The sequence below is a fragment of the Octopus bimaculoides genome, chromosome 20 (assembly GCF_046866305.1).
Source record: "Octopus bimaculoides isolate indiv1 chromosome 20, ASM4686630v1, whole genome shotgun sequence".
In the NCBI taxonomy this organism is placed as follows: domain Eukaryota; kingdom Metazoa; phylum Mollusca; class Cephalopoda; order Octopoda; family Octopodidae; genus Octopus; species Octopus bimaculoides.
Window position 1 is genome coordinate 30086717 of NC_142947.1, and position 23283 is coordinate 30109999.

Below are 23283 nucleotides of genomic sequence, written 5' to 3' on the forward strand. Positions count from 1 at the left end.
TGTCACATATATTTACAGATAAATTCCTCTATTTACATAATATCGAGGTCTCTTTCATTCTTTTGTTGTCTTGCCATTTCTATCAATATATATATATATAAAAACATATACACATGTATATATATATATATATATATATATATATACTCTCTTTACTCTTTTACTTGTTCCAGTCATTTGACTGTGGCCATGATGGAGCAATGCCTTTAGTAGAGCACTTATTCTATCAGTTTCTTTTGCCGAACCGCTAAGTTACGGGGACGTAAACACACCACCATAGGTTGTCAAGCGATGTTGGGGGGGACAAACACAGACACACAAACATACACACACACACATACATATATATATATACATATATATATGACGGGCTTCTTTCAGTTTCCATCTACCAAATCCACTCACAAGGCTTTGGTCAGCCCGAGGCTATAGTAGAAGACACTTGCCCAAAGTGCTACGCAGTGGGAATGAACCCGGAACCATGTGGTTGGTAAGCAAGCTACTTACCACACAGTAAATAACTATACATTTGATTCATTCTCAGTGGAAAGACACCTGCTGTTATATTCTTGTTGTTTATTTTTGTAATTGTGTACTATGTTCTCCGGTTTTTTTTTTGTCTTTGTTACCATACACATTCACTAACTTTTTTGCAAAAAAGTCTAATGCTCTTAGCTTAGACTTTTTGGGGGGCAACCAGATCGAACTGTCTCAAGTGTAACTGCCCGAAACAGTAAGGACTTCTGCTATACTCGACTGAGGAAAGAAGGCTATGAATGACCCATCTTTTTTTTGCCTGTCCTTCTAATTGTTGTTTCTCCTGTCTGCTTTTGTATCGTCTATCTGTCCGAATGTTTTATTGTCCTCTATTGCGCTTTTGTTCCATATTATATATATATATATATATATATATATATATATATATATATATATATATATATCATATATACCAAAACAGATAGGAGTAATTTGCAGTCACAGACAGTTCAACTTGTCATGCTACGCAAAGTAAAGGAAATTACCACATGCTCTTCTAGAAAAAAGGAAAGTAAACTATGAATGTTAATCCTAATTTTAATTTTAATTCAATTTTATTAATAGCTCTTTTCTCTTTACATATTTCATTTTAGTACATATTTTTGATAAGGTTTTTCAAAAACCGAAACATGTAAAATAAAACGAAAACATCCCTCTTTTAATGTATTTATATAATGGAAAATTAAAATGTACCCAATTTTAAGAAAGTAGCATTTTCGTTCTTCTTTTTCATAAATATCTACTTACTCATGTGTTACCTCTACACATTTTTTAAAATATATATATATAGATATATATACTAGCAATGCAACCTGGCGTTGCCAGGGTGTTATGACCTACAGCTACACTGTATTATGTTTCTTTCTTATGGGCACAATCAGCACATAACAAGTATGAAGCAAACAACTCTTCTTTGTAAACCTGTTTTTCTATCATTTTCTGATGAACAACACTGCAGTTTCTGTCTACCAAATTCTGTCACAAGTCTGTTGTTGGCCTAGGGCTAAAGTGGAAAACACTTGTCCAAGGTACTACGCAGAGGGATTGAATGCAGAACCATGTGGTTGAGAAGCAAACACCTCAACCACACAGTCATTCTTCCAACTAATATATGTGTGTTTACACTTTAGCACTATTTTTTAACTCACGATGCTTTCTTTCTTCTAATGAAAGCTTCTTCTCCTAAACATTGGGACATTTCTCTTTACTTTTAATGAATTAAGCTAATATGTTATTACTCAAACTTGTTTCTGTGCGTTCTCATTTCTAATGTTCCCTGTATTTATACTGTGTGTGTGTGTGTGTGTGTGTGTGTGTGTGTGTGTGTGTGTGTGTGTGTGTGTGTGCGTATCATCATCCCCCTCATCATCATTTAATGTCTATTTTCCATGCTGTCATGAGTTAGACGATTTGACCAGAGCTGGTAATCCAGAGAGCTGCATCAGACTCCAGTCATCTATTTTGGCTTGGTTTCTATGGCTGGATGATTTGTAAGTCTACCAGATAGATGGAAGAGCATTGTAGAAAATGGAGAGTATATTTTAGATTAAAAAAGAACTTTGTTTGTCTTAATTTTGAAAAATAAAAGAAGTATAAAAGAACTGCATTACTTATGGGATGATCCAATACATACATACACACACGCACATATATATATGTATGTATACTATCATCATTTTTTAATGTCCATTTTCTATGCTGGTATGGATTAGCTGGTTTGAGAGAATATGCCACACTCCTATGTCAGCTTTGTTTTCTATGGCTGGATGCCCTTCCTAATGCCAAACCACCTTACAGCATTTGTCATCTCACTGGCACTAGTGAGGTTGCTGAGTAATTTGCAAGACAGAAAAAGAACAGAAAAATAAAAAAAAGTCTCCATGACTTAGTGAGTGGCAAGGAATTATGGAGCGGGGGAGTAGTTTTATGTCAGTGCTGAGAGGCTAAAGTATGATAGATGGACAAGCACAGGTGTCTTACTGTAGAGGAGATACATTGGTCCTCAATATTATATAAGAGTGAGTCATAGTAACTGTGAAGACTTTGAAGATTGTGGTGATGGAATGCCAGAGCAAATGCTCAAAGTACAAGAAGGTGAGCATCTTACGAGATTATGATCAGTGGACTGGGAGTGGGAGAAGTAGGGGGGTAGTTTCATAAGAATGTGAGGGAAGAGTTACAGATGGTTAGAGATGTGGGTAGCATTGAATGTATTAAACGAACAAGGTTGGTTGTGCATTTGGTAGGAAATATCAGCATGGAGAGGGAGAAAGGTAAGAGGTAACAGAAGATCAGGATGGAGGATAGATTATAAGGTTGTGGGATGATGCGCAAAGTGAGGGAGTGATGGAAAGGCAGATGTTGGGATATACACGGGTGCGTACAGTGAGTAGGGAATGATGGCAAATACAAGGTATTGAAAATGATAGGAGGTGATAAGGAGTTTGATAGGTTCATTCTTCCCTAGTTTCCACATGTCCTCTGCATTCATGGTCCATGTCTCACTACCATGTAGCATTGCTGTTCATACACAAGCATCGAGAGAGAGAGGCCTTTTGCAGCCAATAAAGGTAATAGCTCTCTGAACTTTCTCCATCCTATTTTTATTCTAATATCTTTACTTTCAGAACCTCCTCCTCCACTGCCAATTAGGTCATCTAGGTAACTGAAACTATATACTACTTCTAGGACATTCAAGATAATCTATTTTCTGTGTGTTCTCAGTGTTTATAGCTCCAGTACATCTTCCACATACAAACACTAATTTTTTTGTTAACCTTCCTGCGATACCACTGCACCTCCTATGTATCCATAGTTTACACTGGGTATACCATATGGAATTCCTGCTGAAGTCTTTCCTCGAGCAGCGCTATTTACCTGAGGGGAGTAGAGTCCTGTCTGCTTTTCTGCTTAATAAATTTGCAGTCCTTGTTATATTAATAAAGGCAATGAACAAAAACAAAGAGAGAAAATCAAAGGTGACAAGTTTCAACAAATATTGTGATAGTTTAACACTTAAAAAGAGAGGTAGTCTTAACTTTTTGGACTCTGGTTCTTCATCAGATGAGAAATACAAAAGAGTAGCAAAGGGAAAGTGGTTAAGAAAAAAAAAATCAATGGACGAGGGGTTAGGGAACAGGTGGGAATGCAGATCTGTAAGAAGGGTGGAAGGAGGGTGTGTGCATTTGTGTGTGAGAGAGAAAGAGGACATATAGGAGTGTATCCACATTTTGAGATGGCATAAGGGGAGGAAGAGTCATGTGTATGGGGTATCATGGTGTGTGTATGCATGGAAGTGAGCAAGAATAAAAGTATAGTGGCATAGGTTGAAGGGTATGTAGTCGTTGGTGAGCGTGGGTAATTTTAGAGTGTGTGAGGAAAGCTTGGAAGTGGGAGAGGGAGTGAGTGTGAGGTAAATGGGAAGGTAAGAGAAATGTGTGTGGGGGATGATGATAGAAGTGTACATAAAGGTGTGAGATGCTGTAATGAGGAAGAAAGTTATGAGCAAGAGAGGAAGAGGGTTCAATACAATGCTAATGCATAAAAAATATAATTCAACAAGGGAAGAAAATTGGTGAGGCACATGGCAGAGTAAGATGAATGTGATGCAGATGAATGTAATGTATATAAAAGGAACAGAGAAAGAAAAGTTTTTTAAAAAAATGAAAAGTGAACAAGTTCAGAGAGAGAAGAGAAGTGAGAGAAAATTAAGGGAAAAATTAGAAGAAAAATAATTATTAGAAATCACTGATAAAGAAAAGATTATGCACATGCACATTACACATATACAAACACACATATAGACATACATATGTACTCTCACATGTACATATGTTTGTCTCTGTATGTGTGTGTGTGTGTGTGTGTGTGTGTGTGTGTGTGTGTGTGTGTGTGTGTGTGTGTGTGTATAATCAAAATAAGGAACAAGGATATCTAGAGGTAATGCAGTACGATCGTTTCAAGCAACTCCATTTAATTGAACAGTGCAACCATTACATCAATTTAAATGCAAAACAATCCTCAGCTGCATAAAGACATAGAATTTAATTAAATTAAAACAGATGGACACATTAGTATAATTTTACCTAAACTTTCCAAGAAGGTAAGGAGATAGACAAAGAACATGCTGCCTTCACTTCAGCTTAGAAGCTACTAAGATATCAGGAAGAAAGACTTGTTACAGATTTTAAACCGCTTAGATTTTAATTTAATATACAGTTAGCATGTTCTCTTACCTCAGTACTCCTTTATTAAATACCAGTATATACCAATTCACAGATACCATCTGATTAGTTAGTATTTAAGTATGTAATATATATAAATATTAAACTATTTCTAGATAATTTCTTTTCCTCTCTCTATTGTGGAAAAAGTTTGGTATATACTCAAAAGTATTCAAAAAACTTTTTATCGTTTTGTTATAATATTCGGATCTTTGTGATTTGATGGGCAACACTTGTTTTCTTAATGAAACACTTTCAAACTTGGGACACTGGTAGAATGTGTCATACAAAACAACTTTTTCTCTTAGCCTTCTTAACAAAAAAATGTACATCGCAAGTTATTTCATGTTAAAGTTATCGTATTTCTGTAATTTCAACCAATCACTGACGTCTATTCAGCTGAATACAGTCAGTGCTGGCCGGTCATAAAAATGTTATTCCCTGTGACATATTTCATCCGGTTTAATCGTAATTTATACGCATATATTGTTTATATAATAAATTACGCTGTGCGTATCTGTGTGTGTATATTTTTCCCATAACCTCACTCATAACTCTAACCCCAACCCCAACCCTAACCCTAACCCTAAACTAGAGTTTGATTTGAAGAAGATTTGGCTGCTATTTCTAGGAAATGAAGCACTTGGTGGAGGTGCATTAATAATTCTGGTAGCTCCAATAACAAGTGCAGGCAATATTCAAGTATTTTGATGGCTTTTTCCCCTTTGTTTACGAACAGTCTAGTTAATCGGAAATGTCAGAACTAATGGGGATTAATACCATATACACCGTCACAGCAGTTACTGTATTCAACTGAATAGACGTCAGTGATTAGTTGAAATTATCGAAATAAGACAATTTATAACGTGAAATAACTTCGAATACAAAATTTATTATCTGTTCTATACCACAAAATATACAAATATACGAAGTTTGAAAGTGTCTCAGTACCAAAAACACTACATAAAAAAATGTTGCCCGTCAAATCACAAGGGTCCTAATATTCTTCTGAATAACCCTAAACTTTAACTTTATACAATATGGCAATATTGTTTAAAATATTTAACTATAGTACTACATGATGAGATTTCCCCTGTTTCATTATCAATGGTATGCTAGTGGCTGCCCACCTTAATTGTCAGCTAACATCTTGATTAAAGTTTTCCTTTACCAAATCTCATAATATTGCTTGTAATAAATCTTGATAGGTTTTTTTTACGACTATACCCACTATGATTTCTGTTGACTCCTTCAGCTCTATTCCTATGGAGCGGGGGGGGGAGTGGATTTATGTCAGTACAGAGAGGCTAAAGTATGATAGATTGACAAGCACTGCTCCTTGTTTTCTGGGCCTTAGATATACAAACATTTGATAAAACAAGTCAATAAATTAAAACTGACCCCATAAAACAGTGACAAACATAATGTGTAACAAGTCTTTCTTCCTGATACCTTAGTAGCTTCTAAGCTGAAGTGAAGGCAGCATGTTCTTTGTCTATTTCCTTACCTTCTTGGAGAGTTTAGGTAAAATTATACTGTGTCCATCTGTTTTAATTTAATTAAATTCTATGTCTTTATGCAGCTGAGGATTGTTCTGCATTTAAACTGATGTAATGGTTGCATTGTTCAATTAAATGGAGTTGCTTGAAACGATCGTACTGCATTACCTCTGGATATCCTTGTTGCTTATTTTAATTTTAATCACTTTATTTTGAAATTGTATGGATAATACCGCACTAAATTCTGGTGCCTCAACTTAAGTACCATATTCATCAGTATGTATATATATATATATATATATATATATATATATATATATATATATATATATATATATATATATATATATATATATACACACACACACACACACTCATACATACGTACATATGTATGAGTATATATATATATATATATATATATATATATATATATATATATATATATGCATGCATGTATGTATGTACGTATATACATACATATATGCATCAGAAGTTGTTTCATACAACTACTGTATTGCAAAGGTACTAAAACAACAGCAATATCACCAAAATGTGAACGTGATATACTTCAACTTTGCAAAGACCTTTGATATATTTGATGACAATATCTTAACAAAATGTGTGACCTCAGCATTGTTGGAAAATTAAGTTGGAAAGTCACTAAGGGGATATCAAATCAAAGCAGAGTCCTTCATGGAAATGTAGTGGGACCTCAACTGTTTGTGGTTGCTCTCTCAGACATTGCCCTTTGTCGTGTATTCAGCCACTCTCACCAGCTATGCTGATAATATGAAAATAGTACAGGCAATCAAGAACCCTGATGAAGATGCAAAACTACTAAATGCAGTATACAATACGCAACATCCTAATTGCAATATACAAGTAGACTGAGCAAAACAACATGCAAATACAATGTTGAAAATTTTCAAGATCCCCACAAACAGATTCAATCAAAATGTAAAGGACTAGGGGCTATTGCAATTCCAATGTCACAGTCAGGGTGTGATGTGGGAAACCACATAATGATGCATCATTCTGATTGTATATATTAATATAGTAAGATGACAATAATTTACGGGCAACTGGTTGGTTGGCTTCTGAGATTATTCAGAACAAGAAAAGGAGACTATGTTGGTCCTAGATTATTGCTGGTCATCATATAGCATCAAGCAAATAGTGGAGCTCAAAAGCAATCCAAATACTGTTATATCAAGAAGATTGCCTCAGTGCAACAGATGAACTACTGAGGAAGGAGGCTCTAATTGCTAGAGTGAAGATGCAAAAGATATGTAGTGACATAGAAAATCCTGGAGAGTTTAGCATCTAACTTAGTTATTAAAAGCTAAACCAACCCTCAAACTGGACATCACTGCATAATAACCAAAAGTCCTAATCTTTCCCTCCATCTTACACAAACACTTATATATCATCTATATATATAAAAATGAGAATGTGTGTCTGTCTGTCTGTGTGTGTGTGTGTGTGTTTCCCTAAAACTCGAGAACTACACAACCAATTTCATTCAAATTTTACACGTGCCTTACTTAGGGTCCAGGTTGTGTTTTAGTAAAAAAAAAATGTTTAACTTCTTGCATAGTTCGAGCCCACAGCAACATAATATCTCCTCCACTATTTAAGTATTACGTGTCAAAAGTGAAACAAAAACACTCATGTCAAATACTTTCACTTTAAAAATGAAACTATTCCACTAACTGAAACAATCACATTTCGATACTATAATGACAGATACTTTCACTTTAATGGTTTCAGAGAGAGAGAGATGTATATGTATACATGATCTATATGCATACATGTATATGTATACATATGTGTAGATGTATATATAGATGTACATGTAATATGTACACATATATACACATATATACATGCATACAGATATCTATACATATATACACTCACACACATACACACAAACGCACACATTAGTCATTTGTTTTTTTTATCCAAAACTACGTAAAAAGTACTGAATTGATCTTTATGAAATTTAGAAATTATATTCAAGGCATAACGGCCATAACCATCATGAAAATTCATATATTTTTGATGTTAATGAAATTTTAACCATACAGATTACACACAAATAAAGTAATATTTTTAAAATTTCTTCTTAGAAGTCACAAAGACCCCTTCATGGGGACTTCACACCCACAATTTAGTCATTTTTCCTAAGCAAAGACGAATACAGTTGTACTATTGGAACCTATAGGGTCACCCGAACATAACAGATGAGCATTATTTGTAATTCAATGGTACATCAGTGTAAGACTATCTTTTCAGATATACTTACATTGTGATTTCTGCAATGTGGTGCATAAATTGTCAAGAAAATGAGACGCATCTTTGCCTCCACTTTTTATTATCACTGGGTCACACATAGTCCCCAGTTGGTAACATTGATTTCAAGGCCTTCCCAGATGAGTGACTGGTTGTTCTAAGACATTTATTGATTGTAAATATTTTCTGCCCAGTTACCCATCGGTATAGTGATCATTTGCAAACTCCAGAGGCGACACTTTCATTTCCCTTTACTCCAAACGTCATACGTTCTTATTTCAATTGGGTCATGCCCTTCCAGTTGCTATAGATCTGTAATGCATCTTACAGCTGTGCCTGTCACCTGTATGGTGAGGAATCCTACATTGGGGAGTAATAACGACTACGCTCGGGTAGCCGACTGATTATCGTGATCATTCTCTGAGTGGTTGGCATTAGGAAGGGCATCCAGCTGTAGAAACTCTGCCAAATTAGATTGGAGGCTGGTGTAGCCATCCGGTTGCACCAGTCCTCAGTCAAATCGTCCAACCCATGCTAGCATGGAAAGCGGACGTTAAACGATGATGATGATGATGATGATGATTCGTCTTTTGGTTTCCTGTAGCTTTACTTTCTTTTACAAACCCAGTGAACATATATATATTTCCTATTTCAAAGAAATTCAAACAATACATATTACACCCAAGTTAAAAACATTCCCAACAATTCAACTTCTCTGCTTGACATTAACACACCCACCCCCAATAGCTTCTACATTTTTCAGCTCCAAGAGCTCCATTCTTCATGAGCAAAATCCTTTTTACAGGGTCCATAACACTAGAATTTTTTAATATGCGCATAAATATCAGATATATAAAGATGAGAATATGTGTCTGTGTGAATCCATAAAACTCGAGAACTACACAACCAATGTCATTTGAAATTAACACATGCCTCACTTAGGGTCCATGTAGTGTCTTAGGCCAAAACAATTTTTAACTTCTTGCATAGTTCGAGCCCACACCAATATCATATCTCCTCCACTATTTCAGTATTATGTGTCAAAAGTGAAACAATAACATCTCTCTACTGTAATGTCAGATACTTTCACTTTCACACTGAAACTATTCCACTATTTCAGTATTACATTTCAAAAGTGAAACAATAACATGTCGCTACTGTAATTTCATATACCTTCACTTTAATACTTTCAATTTCATACTGAAACTATTAATGTGAAACTATACTCTCACATATATACAGGTATACTATAAGACCAAAGTTAAAAACATTCCCCACAATTCAACTTCTCTGGTTGACATTATCACACCCACCCCCAATAGGGGCCTTCATTCCCACATTTTAGAGCTCCATGAGCTCCATTTTTCAGGAGCAAAATCCTTTTTACAGGTTCCAGAAGACTGAAATTTTGGAATATGTGCATAAAGATTAATAGTATGGGATACATGTCTCATGATTAGAATTTTTTTAGGGTGTGTAAAGAGGGAAAGAACCCTCATGTGCAATTTTGATGAAATTCGAATCATATCTATTCCAGTTCCTTACAGGAAATATAAGAGAAAAGTCTCATCCTTCAATTGCATGTAACACGGGCAACGCCGGGTATCTCTGCTAGTATACATATATACATACACATATATACATATATATATATGCACATATATATACACACATACCTTACATACAAATATATGCATATACACACACACAAAGGTGTACTAGAGATCTTTCAGTAACTAATGATACATTTACTTTTTAATCTAAACAGAATTATATGGGCACACTTAAATGTTCTGCAATCATTAATAACTTTAACATTACCAAGCATTCACAACACATGTGGTTTACTCACTAAAAACTTCCGGAGGCAGCAACACTCTCCTTACACTGAATCAAAAGTATTTAAATCTAACACCAAGTGCTAACCCGCTAAATAATCTGAATTAGTATTTAGTAACTTCTTTTAATCCAGCATAGGCCTGGAACCAAGCATGCTAGAAAACTAGTAGTGTACCTGCATGTTGCCATTTAATATTAGGCACAGACAAGGCAGCAAGCTGGCAGAATTGTTAGCATGCCGGGCAAGATGCTTAGTGGTATTTCATCTGTCTCTATGTTCTGATTTCAAATTCCATCAAGGTTGACTTTTCTCTTCATCCTTTTGCGGTTGATAAAATACCAATTGAGCAATGGAGTCAATGTAATGGGCTTGGTCCCTCTCCCAAAACTGCTGGCCTTGTGCCAAAATTTGAAACCAATATTAGGCACAGACATTGCAGTGTGGTTAAGGTGTTCACTTTGCAACCATGTGGTTTCGGGTTCAGTCCCACTTGGGTCTCTTCTGGTGTAGTCCTAGGCCAATCAATACCTTGTGGGTGAATCTGGTAGACAGACACTGTGTGGAAGCCTGTCATATATATACATATATCTGCATATGCCTCTGTGTCTGTTTGTATTCCTCTCCACTTCTTGACGATCAGTGTTGGTTTGTTCACATTCCTGTAACTTAACAGTTTAGCATAGAGAGTAATAGAATAAGTACCAGACTTCAAAAATAAGTTCTGGGGTTGGTTTGTTCAATTAAAACCCTTCAAGACAGTGCCCCAACATGGCCACAGACCAATGACTGAAACAAGACATATATATATATGAAGAGATACTGAAAAGTTCTTGGCTTTAAGGATATTGCAAAAGGCCTGGTTGGAAGCTCAAACTTTGGAGTTCTTTTACAGGGTTTAGAAAAACTGAAGGACTGCTGCAATAAGTGTGTGAATCTGAGAGAGGAATATGTTGAATAAAATAATTAATTGATCCTCCTGTATTTTCTGTTACCCAAAGCCAAGAACTCATACACACACACACACACACACACACACATATTAAGCATAAGTGGTATCAGATGTAGTGTGCAAGATAGAATACTGTGCTGGTTTGGTCAGGTGATGTGGACAGATAAGGAAGGCTGTATAAAGTGCCAATTGTTAAACATGGATGGAACCTGTGGAAAAGGGAAACCAAGGAAGATGTGGGATGATGTAGTGAAGAATGACTTCAGAGGTTTGAACTTCATGGAGGAGACAACAAAGGATCAAGATGACTGGCAATTTACTATGCTTGAGAAAACCTTTCAATCTAAGCAAAAACGAGGCCCTAAAAGCATGTCACTTATGTCTATGCTCTATATATTCAATCTGTCCCTGATGAACCTTCACCCCAACAATCCATTCTCATAATGCCCATCCCTCCCACAGCTCATCTTAACATCCACCCCAAAACCGCACATATTTCATCCTCTACCCATACAGCTCACCCTCAATGGAACCATTTCCTTTTTCTTATGCAGTCTCAGTATCATCCAATATCACCTTATTTCCCACCGAATGCTTTCACCTCTCCTTCCTTTGTACATCCCTGCATTTTGCAAATGGATATTCCCATTCCAATCCCTTACTCCTGTCCGTCTCCGCCTTTATATCCCAGGCACTGTGCATCTCTCTCTCACATCCCATCTCTACATATTCGCATCATCTTTGTTGCCACCTATTACCTCCTTGACCCACACCTACTTCCACCACTTTCTCCTCCAACTGATATTCTCAACTGACCAATACCTTCAACTGTGTTCACCATCCATTGCATTCCTTTCTATCCATCCATCACTCACCTCCCCTAAACTTGCTTACTCACCTATTCTGTTTCTCTTTTATATTCACCTTTCCTGTAACACAAAGTTACAATGATACATCTTCACCACCGTCCTTTTTATCTTCAAACAGAGGCACCTATGTACCTCTCCATACAGCAGGACACCTATTACTGTCCCTCTACTACACTTTAAGCTCTCATCACCTGGCATAAAGCCATCAATTCTACCCCTCCTCCACCCTTTGAGAGATGAAGTTTTGCAAGGCACTTGGTGATCTCTCTAGTACCAGTGCCACATAAAAAGCACTCGGTACACTCTGTAAAGTGGTTGGCATTTGGAAGGGCATCCATCCCTAGAAGTCAAGATAATGGAGTTTGATGCAGTCTTCTGGCTCACCAGCTCTTGTCAAACCGTCCAACCCATGCCAGCATGGAAAACGGATGTTAAGTGATATATATATATATATATATATATATATATATAGAGAGAGAGAGAGAGAGAGAGAGAAATAGAGAGTCATCCCATAAATAATGGAGTTTTTTCAATTACATGAGCTAAAAGTCAGAAGGGGACAGGATAAACTACCTGCATCAACTTGCTATAAAAAAGGTAATAATTTTACCTTGTGCTTATTCTTAGTGCAAGTTTTGAAGAATGCAGTTCGATTTTAACAATTATTTTTTTCAAAGCTATAATGGAAGTGACAAAGGTGCATATTCAGCATATTTTGCTTTATGAGTTCAATAAAGGCAACAACACAATGGAAAGTGTGAGGAATATTAATGCAGTATATGGGGATGAATCAGACAATAAGCATAAGCCAGTGTCAACAGTGGTTCCAGAAATTCCAAGCCGGAAACTACAGTCTAGAAGATGAGCCTTGTCCTGGAAGATCTGTAGAGCTCAATGAAGATGTCCTGCAAACCCTGGTGGAATGAAATCCCATTGTAACTGTTGAGGAACTAGTGGAGAAGCTTGGATTTCGTTGTTAAACCATTCATCAACACCTGTGTGCCATTGGAAAAGTCAGTAAATCAGGTCAATGGGTTCCTCACAAACTTTCCGAGTCTAATCACACACAGAGAGTGAATGTGTGCTCTTCTTTGCTGTCATGTCTCACGAATGAACCTTTTTTTGGACCGAATTGTGACTGGTGACGAGAAACGGGTTCTCTATAAAAATGTAAAACACTGAAAACAGTGGATAAGGAAAGGAGAAAAACTGGCTCCCCAAGTTAAAGAAAATTTTCACCAACATAAGGAGCTGTTATCTTTTAAACCCAAATCAAACGATAATAAAGGATATCTGCTTGAGCAGCTTAAGTCAGTGCTAGAAGAAAAACGACTATCTTTGGTTTCAAGACAAAAGGTGTTCTTCCATCAGGATAATGCTCGGCTACATACAGCAAGGATGACATTCCAAAGGTTAGAGCAGTTTGAATGGGAACCGACGCCCCACCTACCATATTCGCTGGACATTGCTCCATCTAACTACCATTTATTCCAGTCTTCAAAATCATTTGGATGGAAAAAATATGAATTTCGTAGACGAGGACAGAACAGTGCTGGAGTATCTTTCGTCATAGACAATTGAATTTTGGAAGAGCAGTGTAGAAAATGAAGGAGAGTATATTTTAAATTAAAAATGAACTTTGTTCGTCTTAATTTTGGAAAATAAGAGGTATAAAAACAGCATTATTCATGGAATGATCCAATATATATATATATATATATATATATATATGGGTGGGGGAAGCAAGAAGAAATAAGCGAAAATGCACATTGGAAAAAAAAAGTGCATTTTCGCTTTTTTTTTTCTTCTTACTTTACCCATACATTTCCACGTGTAGCTTTTATTTTCTTTTTGCATATTTCTACTATATATATATATATATATATATATATATAAGTTCAAAGAGGACTAAACCTTTCATATCCCACCAAACAGATAACAACGCCTTACGTTGGTGAAGACCTTCTTTAACCTCAAGTGCCGGTGTTTCTCCCTTTCCTACCCACTGTCTTCGGCGCTTGACATTTTTATAGAGAATCCATATATATATAACAAAAACAAAAATACAGATAGAGAAAATCACATCTGCGTGCTTTGTTGATATGTGCCTGTATTTTTAAAATCTTTTTTCTTCTTATATATATATATATTTAAATACACACACACAGTTCATATATTAGCCGCATGACATACATCTACCTGTCCTGCTCCAATGGCAACACTTTCAAATTTCCGATCTTACAACTAAATAATCTTTCTTTCTCACTATTCCAATACACAAGTTAGCTGAGTATATTTGTACCTAAGTATGTCTGCGTACTTAATGTACGTTATATTCACCTCCCTGTGTATTTATGTATTAGAATTATGCCTGGTTTGAGTGAGCGTGCATACGTGCGCGCACGCACACATACACAAATGCACACGCGAGCGCTCTTTATTTTCACCCTTGTGCTCTCTCTCTTATTCAATAGTGTCTGTGTAACCACTTATAACCACCGATAATGTTATCAAATACTTATTGTTATCAAAATCACTGGTTCACAGAATATTGATTCATTCTTTGCTTAATGCTATCAACCGTTTAAGGCTTTGTCCCACTTTGATCCCAATAAACGGCAACCTTTCAATATATATACGCACACACCTATATGCCTATATCATAAAATATATGTATGCACACACAATGCCTGTAGCTATATATATATATATATATATATATATGAGTACGGGCGTGTATACACACACACACACACAAACATGCATACAAAATCGCAAATTATATATATACACACATACACATTTCGATGCATACATAAAGATATGTATACACATACACACACACGTATGGAGAGAGAGAGAGAGAGAGAGAGAGAGAGAGAGAGAGAGAGAGAGAGAGGAGAGAGAGAGAGAGAGAGAGAGAGAGAGAGAGAGAGAGAGAGATACGTGCATGTGTTTCAGTGATGTTTACATGGCGGATGTCTTGGATAACACACAATAGTCCACGTTTAGAGCATCAAAAAGGTATTTGAATATAACAAAGATGAAAAAAGAGAAGAAAATACATTTGAGAGAAATCATTCGCTTTCTGGTATAATCATCTTAAAATATGAAAGTGCTATTTTAAAATTATATTATGTTAGTGTGGCGATTGGTGAAAGTTGATTAGAATGAAGACAGACAGACGTGTTTGATGGAACTCTGGTGGAGATATTGGTAGAATATTTTAAGATAGGAGAATATTTGATTGATAAAAAGGACGTGGAAATAGTTCAAATACCGGCAGAGGCAGTTGTAGCAGTAACATTTGTGGTGGCAGGCTAAGTAAAGTATATCCTCTCTGAGGTATCTGCTCACTACCGTGGTCAGCCATCATCGTTCACCAACTGAATATGACGACTACTCGCCCCCCCCCCCCCGCACACACACAAGGCAGATCATCTAGTTGCCTAGAATATTGGCAAGTAATAAATAATTTAATGATATAAAACTTTTGATTCAAATGATCATCGTTTTGAGAATTACATACACACAATATATATATATATATATATATATATATATATATATATGGAGAGATAGTGGGTAATAAAGTGTGTTAATAGCTGTTAAAATGGAACACTTTCCGTTGGGGAAGCCTTTCCATCTAACACCGACTGCAACGAATGAATGACGGTTATAGTGTGTAATGAATACATGTATACACACTCCTTGTCTCTCTCTGCACGAAGCTGTATCCATCTGTGCTGCGACAGGTATGATTGCATCTTCCTACCATTCCTAGCAGACATTGGACGGTAAGAGACAAAATAAGCATGCAAATATAGCAGTGATGACATACTGCAACTGCTGAAATAAATAGAGAAGTGCACTATGTAGAGAGAGAGAGAGAGAAGCAATGAACAGTACGTACTGAGTGCGAGAAATTAGGTAGTATGTGTTGAGAGAGAGAGAGAGAGAGAGAGAGAGGCGGAGATAAGAGATTAGGGCAATAAGCACCTTTACTAGTCAATTTTTGTTATCTCACACGCCCAACTATCAATGGCAGTGTTGACATTGTTGACAATGGTGAAGGAGATACTCACTGATTGTCACCTTAACAGTCGGTTATATTATTGTTGACGTCCGTGGGGAGGGGGAGTTAGCTGAATAATAATAACAATAATTCTTTTATTGGCCATAAGGGCTAATATATACAAACATAACAATAATACCACGAAATACAGAGGAGTGACACACACACACACACATACAATCTGTGTTTAACATGAAACAAAGAGCGAGGAAGGAAGGTGATGATTAACGCAGCAGGTATTGAACTAGTGTTCTCTTTCTCACACACACACGTACGCACACAGTATAGTCATCGTCCAAGAGATTGTCGAGTGAAAGTATTTCCAGTGACCTGAAGCAAATTATTCATGACAATCGTTGACCTAAGATATATATTGTTCTTTATACTCACCCCCTCTGCTGGAACACTAGCGTTATTTTTCGCAAGAGGATGTTTAATACACTCACATATACAAACTGATGACGGCATAATTAGTGGTCGACTAATAAGTCTTAATTGGTCCAGAATGAAGAACAATAATAAAACATAACTTAGAGACATCAGTTTCGAAACCATATCTCTAGAAATAAAGTTAATTTCTTCTTTCTTTCCTTTTTGTTTTTAATTCTTCACAACCAGGTTTCAAGATATATCTTTGACTGAATCGTTTATCATAGTTTCTCCAGTCAGGGGTTCAAATACTACCGTTCTACTTGCAGTACTTGATGTAGCAGAATCGGAATAGCACCGGACAGATTATTTGGTTATGTCCCTTTGTCTTCCTGAATTTCCTCCAAGTCGACTAAAAACCAGTTAAGTACTAAGTTAGAGTTAACTGACAATACCCGTCTCTTATATTTGTTCCTATATTAAAATATTGTTACCGATGACTCGGTATTTGGTTTCACTTGAGTCAAATTAATAACATCCGTTAGTTACCGTCATGGTCTTCCTTTATATGTAGTCCTCATAACGTAAAAAATTTATATGACAGAATATGAAGACATTACAAGTGGAGGGTATCAACTACTACTTCCTTGTTAGATATTAGTGGCTGTTGTTAAGATAAGCATATCCATCATTAAAACAAATCCTCAAAGGAAAACTATCCTGCGTTTTATCGCTGTTCAGGCCCTTGTCATCAAATACACCATAGCCCATCTATGTGAAGAGCATGATTCAATAGCTGCAATCTGCTCCAACCCACACAGTCACTACTATCATGTCCAACTTCCCACACATTCTAGATACACCAACAACGCACCAGAATACTACTTACAACACCAAAACTACATAGCTACTACTATTGCAACTACTGGTCGGTTGCTGCTTGACCAACCATTCACACAAATATCTAAATACGTTGATATTAGGCATTATAAAGCACCAATTTGAAAAAGTCGAGAAAGAGTTTCGTTACCAGGACTTGGAGCTACGTAATTTATCAGTTGAATGGCAATCGCTTTACTTAACATACGAAGAGTGAGAAGTTCTCGGTGTATATTATTGCTCTCCTGCTCACAGGGTTTCGCTAATTCCGCCCCTCATTTTGAATTGTTACATAATTATTTTCACTATCATATCTTTCACAGTGGTAATTATTGAAACAGTATATGAAGCTAATGTTTTTATTAATTGCAATAAAAAAAATCCTTATTTCAATGGATCATAGATATTATGTTTGATTTAATGCCCAAATCTATCGTTGGGAACACCGAAAGCATTTTATCACCAAAAGCTAGAGAAAAAGCATTAGATTTTGTAAAAGGCTCATTAGTTTTCACTAATTTTTTTTCCTTGTTATTGTTTCAGCTTGTCAACAACTGTGAACTTAGTTGAGAACAGACAAGCTTCGAGATATGAAACTAGTATTTGCTTCAGAATATATTTTAGATAGAGACTGCCAATTCTGGATTTGTACACTCGGTCAAATAAGTAAGATAGACCGTTATGTCTAGACCACCAATCAATGTCAACATGTAGGAGCCACAGGTGGTGAACGTCACCCGAGGATAATAATGGTTTCAAATTTTGGTACAAGGCCAGTAATTTCGGGGGAGGGAAGTAAGTTGATTACATAGACCCCCAATGATCAACTGGTGCTAATTTTATCAACCCGAGGATAATATTAACATTAGCACGCTTTCCAAACCTCAGTAATTGAGTAATCGCAAACAAGATTAAATCTAGCACCATTAAAAAACAAACAAAAAAACTATTAATATGTGATAGCCTTTATTGGCACTAGTATTTAATCTGACACACATACAGAAATTACACACACACACACACATTGTTTAAAATATATTTACAAATGACGTTAAAATGATGCTGTTATATGTGTGTATAGAGACATATATATATATATATATATATATATATATATATATATATATATATATATATATGATATAAAAAGTATATATCTATGATATATAATTTATATATATTATATAAGTATAAGCATACAAACTTTATCTGTAATATTAATAGCATATCATATATATAACGTGGTGATAAATTATAATTGGATATTTATATTATATAATAAATAATATCTAAATATGCATATACATATCATCGTAATAATTATCATGGTTGTTTAATGTTTTCCATGCTGACATGGGTTGGACGGTTCTACAGGAACTGATGAGTTAGAAGACTGTATTGAGCTTCAGTGTCTGCTTTGACATGATTTCTATAGCTGGATGACCTTCCTAACGCCAACCACTTTATTTGGGTATAACGGGTGCTTTCTCGAGGCACCAGCACTAGTGACGTCACTAAGTACTCACAAGACAAGACTCTTTAATTGAGTGGGATATAGTAATGAGATATGAAAATATGATAGAGGGACAGGAGCAGGTGTCTTGGTGAAGAGGTGACTACAGGGCTATCCTAGATTATTGCAATTTTAGTATATCATTACTATTCATCTAATAAGCTGACCTGCCGACTTTTGTTATTCCATATTGAAGGAGATGGCAGTAACAGCACTTTAAACATAGCCTACTAAACATTGCTTGTCACAGCTGACAAGTTTGTAGAATGTAGTTGGGAGGTTTAGAAGCTTACTATGCAATAAAGTTTTGGTTTAAACTGGGCAAAACATTACAAAAACTTATGAAATGCTCCAGACTGCTTATAGATTAAATTTTTCACTGGCACAAGAAGTTCAAGGATGCTAGAGAAGAGGTGAGAGATGATGAGGGCTGTTGGTGGGAGCACGATATCAGAACATCAGAGCTGGGATGAAGACTGTTGTGTTTCTATAAAAGCAATAACCACAATTCGGAGTTGGTGTGACAACTGTACATAGAATTATTCATGAAGATCTGAACAACTGCAAAATTTGTGCAAAGATTGTTCCTAGAGTACCCAGTGCTGAGCATCCTGGTAACTAAGTACCATTCTACAATTCCATCCTGATAACCATCTACTTGACACCTACACCAGGACAATATACCACTCTACAATTTCATCCTGGTAATCAACTACTTGACAAAGATGGGCATCAAAAACTGTCCCTCAACCTCCCTACAGACTAGACCTTACTCCCTGTGACTTTTGGTGTTCTCCAAGCAGGAGAACTTCAGAAGCAGTTGTTCTGAAGATGAAGGAAGCTATGACAATGGTCCTGGAGGCTCTCACTTCTGTGAGGCCATCACAATGTGATTGGAGTGCTACAACAAGTGCATTGAAGTCAGAGGGTCCTACTTTGAAGTAGATTAGAGCTTTGTACTTTCTGTAGAAGTCTGAAAACTTTCGGAATGCACCTTGTGTGTGTATGTAATGAGGAAGAGACATGAACCTTACAACTCAAAAATCTTTAGTATCATCTTCACAAGGCAATGTTGGAATATTTACATGTTTAACTTCAAATGATTAAACCAAGCTTCCTACTATCTTTAAAATAGGGACTCAGGTGAGACATTAGGGCCTTCTCTGTAGAAATTTGACACTATGTGTAACAGTCAACTTTCTGACAATAGTTTTATATATATTATACATTACATAATATGTATCATATTTGATTCATAAATTATTTTATTTATATCGTCTTACACATATTTCAATAGCAATAATATCCATTAGTTAAAGAAAATCCTTATAAACAGATTTGTGCACATATTAATCCACTATCCAAAAGTGAGCAGTAGACATCATCAAGAACTTCCTGCAACAACAGGAACCAATAAGAAAATCTCTTACATAGCAACAAGACCTACAAGAAATAACAGTGAAATCTCTCTAATACTATATTGTTTTAAAAACAGGAAGGATACAAGAGACAATGTAGTCCTAAATATACGCAACATCAGAAATGAGACAAGCCGGTCGCTGTTGAAACGCCATTGATCTTTGGTTTGTTTAATCAACACTGACATATGGCTAAATTGTAATTACAAATAATTACACAAATGATGCTGCAGCATTATACATTTACTGCACCATTTAAACACGTGCATATGTTGGGTTTAAATATAAAAATTGCACTGAAATTTTAAAGCACATTTGCTACACGAGTTATCCCAGCTGTTATTGTAAATATTGAAATGCACTACCTTTATTCCAATTAATTTCAAAACTAATGAAGAATTTATCAAATAAACTTTTTCCTTATTAAGGTAATATTTAGAACATAAATTCATGTAAAATTTTGATAGAAGATTTTAATTTAAATTGCTTGGCATGGCTGTGTGGTAAGAAGCTTGCTTCCCAACCACATGGTTCTGGGTTCAGTCCCACTATGTGGCACCTTGGGCAAGTGTCTTCTACTATAGCCTCAGGCCAACCAAAGCCTTGTGAGGATTTTGTAGATGGAAACTGAAAGAAGCCTATTGTATATATGTATGTGTGTGTCTTAGTGTCTGTGTTTGTCAAAACAGACTGATACAATAAGTACCAGGCTTAACAAAAAGAAGTACTGGGGTCTATTTGTTCAAATAAAACAATTCAAGGCAGTATCCCAGTATGGTCGCAGTCTAATGACTGAAACAAGTAAAAGATAAAAGATCATAGCACTAGGAGCAGTCTCAAGCAGGCTGGTGAAAAAGAGTTAACCACATAAGTGTGGTTTAAGCAATAAGCTGTACCAAAATAGCAATGAGATTTTGCTGCAAGCTTTATCTTAATGCAATGTACTTTTTGAACCCAGATGTACTGAAGCTTAACAACAACACATCATCACTGCAATGTCTTTTTCTTTTAAAAGTAGAATGTGATTTCAAAATTTGACTGCTATTTCTAGCAGTCAAGCAACGACCTAGAAGTTCCCTTGGTTTTTTTATTGTGAGAAGTTTTAAATATAGATGTAAAATCTCACAATAGGTTTGAGTTTTTTTTTTTTTTTTACACAACAATGTATAGTTCACTTAGCAACATATTATACAAACAGTAACGTATTGTTCACTTAGCAACTTACTTAATATGAACTCCTTGATAACGAGACTTTCCAAGACAAATTAGAAATACAAACAGAGTAATCAATGACAAATGTGTGTGTGTGTGTGTGTGTATAAGAAATGTTTTCTGCAGATAGCAATGACATCTGTATGGAGAATTTGAAAAAAGTTTTTCACTGGATGCCTTTACTATTAATTAGAAAAAGAGCCAGGTCATGTGATGGGGAGACTAGCCAATAAGAGATTAGATTGATCTATTAACACAGTTTAGCTATTGAGGACATCAGCTTATAGCTATCATTAATTAATTTCTCCCCCTCCCTTCTCATATTCTTTATCTCTTTTTACTTAGGTCTTTAGAACTAGCAACTTAATAAGGTCAATGTCTCAGACATTCTTAACTTCTTTCATCATCACCTTTTTTTTAATGTTCACTTCCTCTTTCCATCTCTCTCTCTCTCTCTCTCTCTCTCTCTTAGATAACACTCCTAGTTGATTAACAAGTAAATGGGCATCCAGCTGTAAAACTTGAGTTTCATTTGATTACACATGATCAACTGCTCAAACTCTTCACAGAAACTGTATGTGTTCAGTCTGTTGACATGAAACAACAGCATCCCATAATGTTTATGTAGTAGTTGAATTTATTAATTCTAAACAAAATAATATAAATAGTAAAAATAATTTATTCTTTTATTAGCCACAGGTCAGTAACGCTCGGGCACTGGACAAGGGCATGCAGAATGGTTTCAACGCTTTGTGTGCACCTTGGGCAGGCCCAGCTGACAGCACTTCCATGCCTGCAAAGTTTATCCTGAACTGGCAGTGCCCCTCAGTAGCACCACCAGGCAAGGGATTTCTGGAAGTTATCTCTGAAACAATACCAATAAGTTGATTCTTGTCGATGCCCAGAGTTTCCCTGAGAATGTCATCGCACTTTCTCTCCACTAACCCACTATAGAATGCTAGAGTGGAACTACCACCGACCGCATTGCCCGCTTGGCGGAGAGCTGCGAGTGCTTGATGGCACTTGAAGTGCCGAGCACCCCTCCTTGCTCTACGCCTAATCCAGGATTGCAGCTCAGTCAAAGAGATGAGCTGTGGAAGAGCATGTCTAACAAATGGTAACCACACCTGCTCACTGTCAAGGAAATGATCGAGATGTCGTAGCCTGAGTGCATGTCTTAAGATATCTTGTCCATGGACAAACAAACAAACAAATACGACTGAAAACAATACCTCTGCCTTCGCGGAGGAAGAGGTAATAATGATTCCAAATTTTAGCACAAGGCCAACAATTTTGGGGAGGGGGTAAGTTGGTTTATCAACCCTGAAAGGATGAAAGGCAAATTCAACCTCGGTTGGATTTGAACTCAGAACATAAAGATGGATGAAATGCCACAAAGCATTTTACCCTGGATGGTAATGATTCTGCCAGCTTGCCACCTTAATAATAATAATTTATTCTTTTATTAGCCACAAGGGCTCACATACAGAAACATTAAATGACATACAACATAACAGACAAAAACAGAACAATACAATGGGTTTTCTGCGTATAAACAATATAAATAACAAGAAAAAAATTAAACAAATTAAAACTCCCAAT

The 23283-nt window shown here is 36.1% G+C and overlaps 1 protein-coding gene across 7 annotated transcripts in view; it reads right to left on the minus strand.

Moving 5' to 3' along the window:
- Positions 1–23283, minus strand: part of LOC106878424 (uncharacterized) — a 134741-nt gene that overhangs the window by 71940 nt on the left and 39518 nt on the right. For 2 of the 7 annotated variants that reach the window (XM_089338308.1, XM_089338306.1), the window contains exon 1: positions 15496–15617. The exons of the other annotated variants lie outside the window; for them this stretch is intronic. The gene's annotated coding sequence lies outside the window, so the exon portion shown is untranslated. Of the gene's footprint in view, positions 1–15495; positions 15618–23283 lie in introns of those variants that run through there. 7 annotated transcript variants of the gene reach the window in all.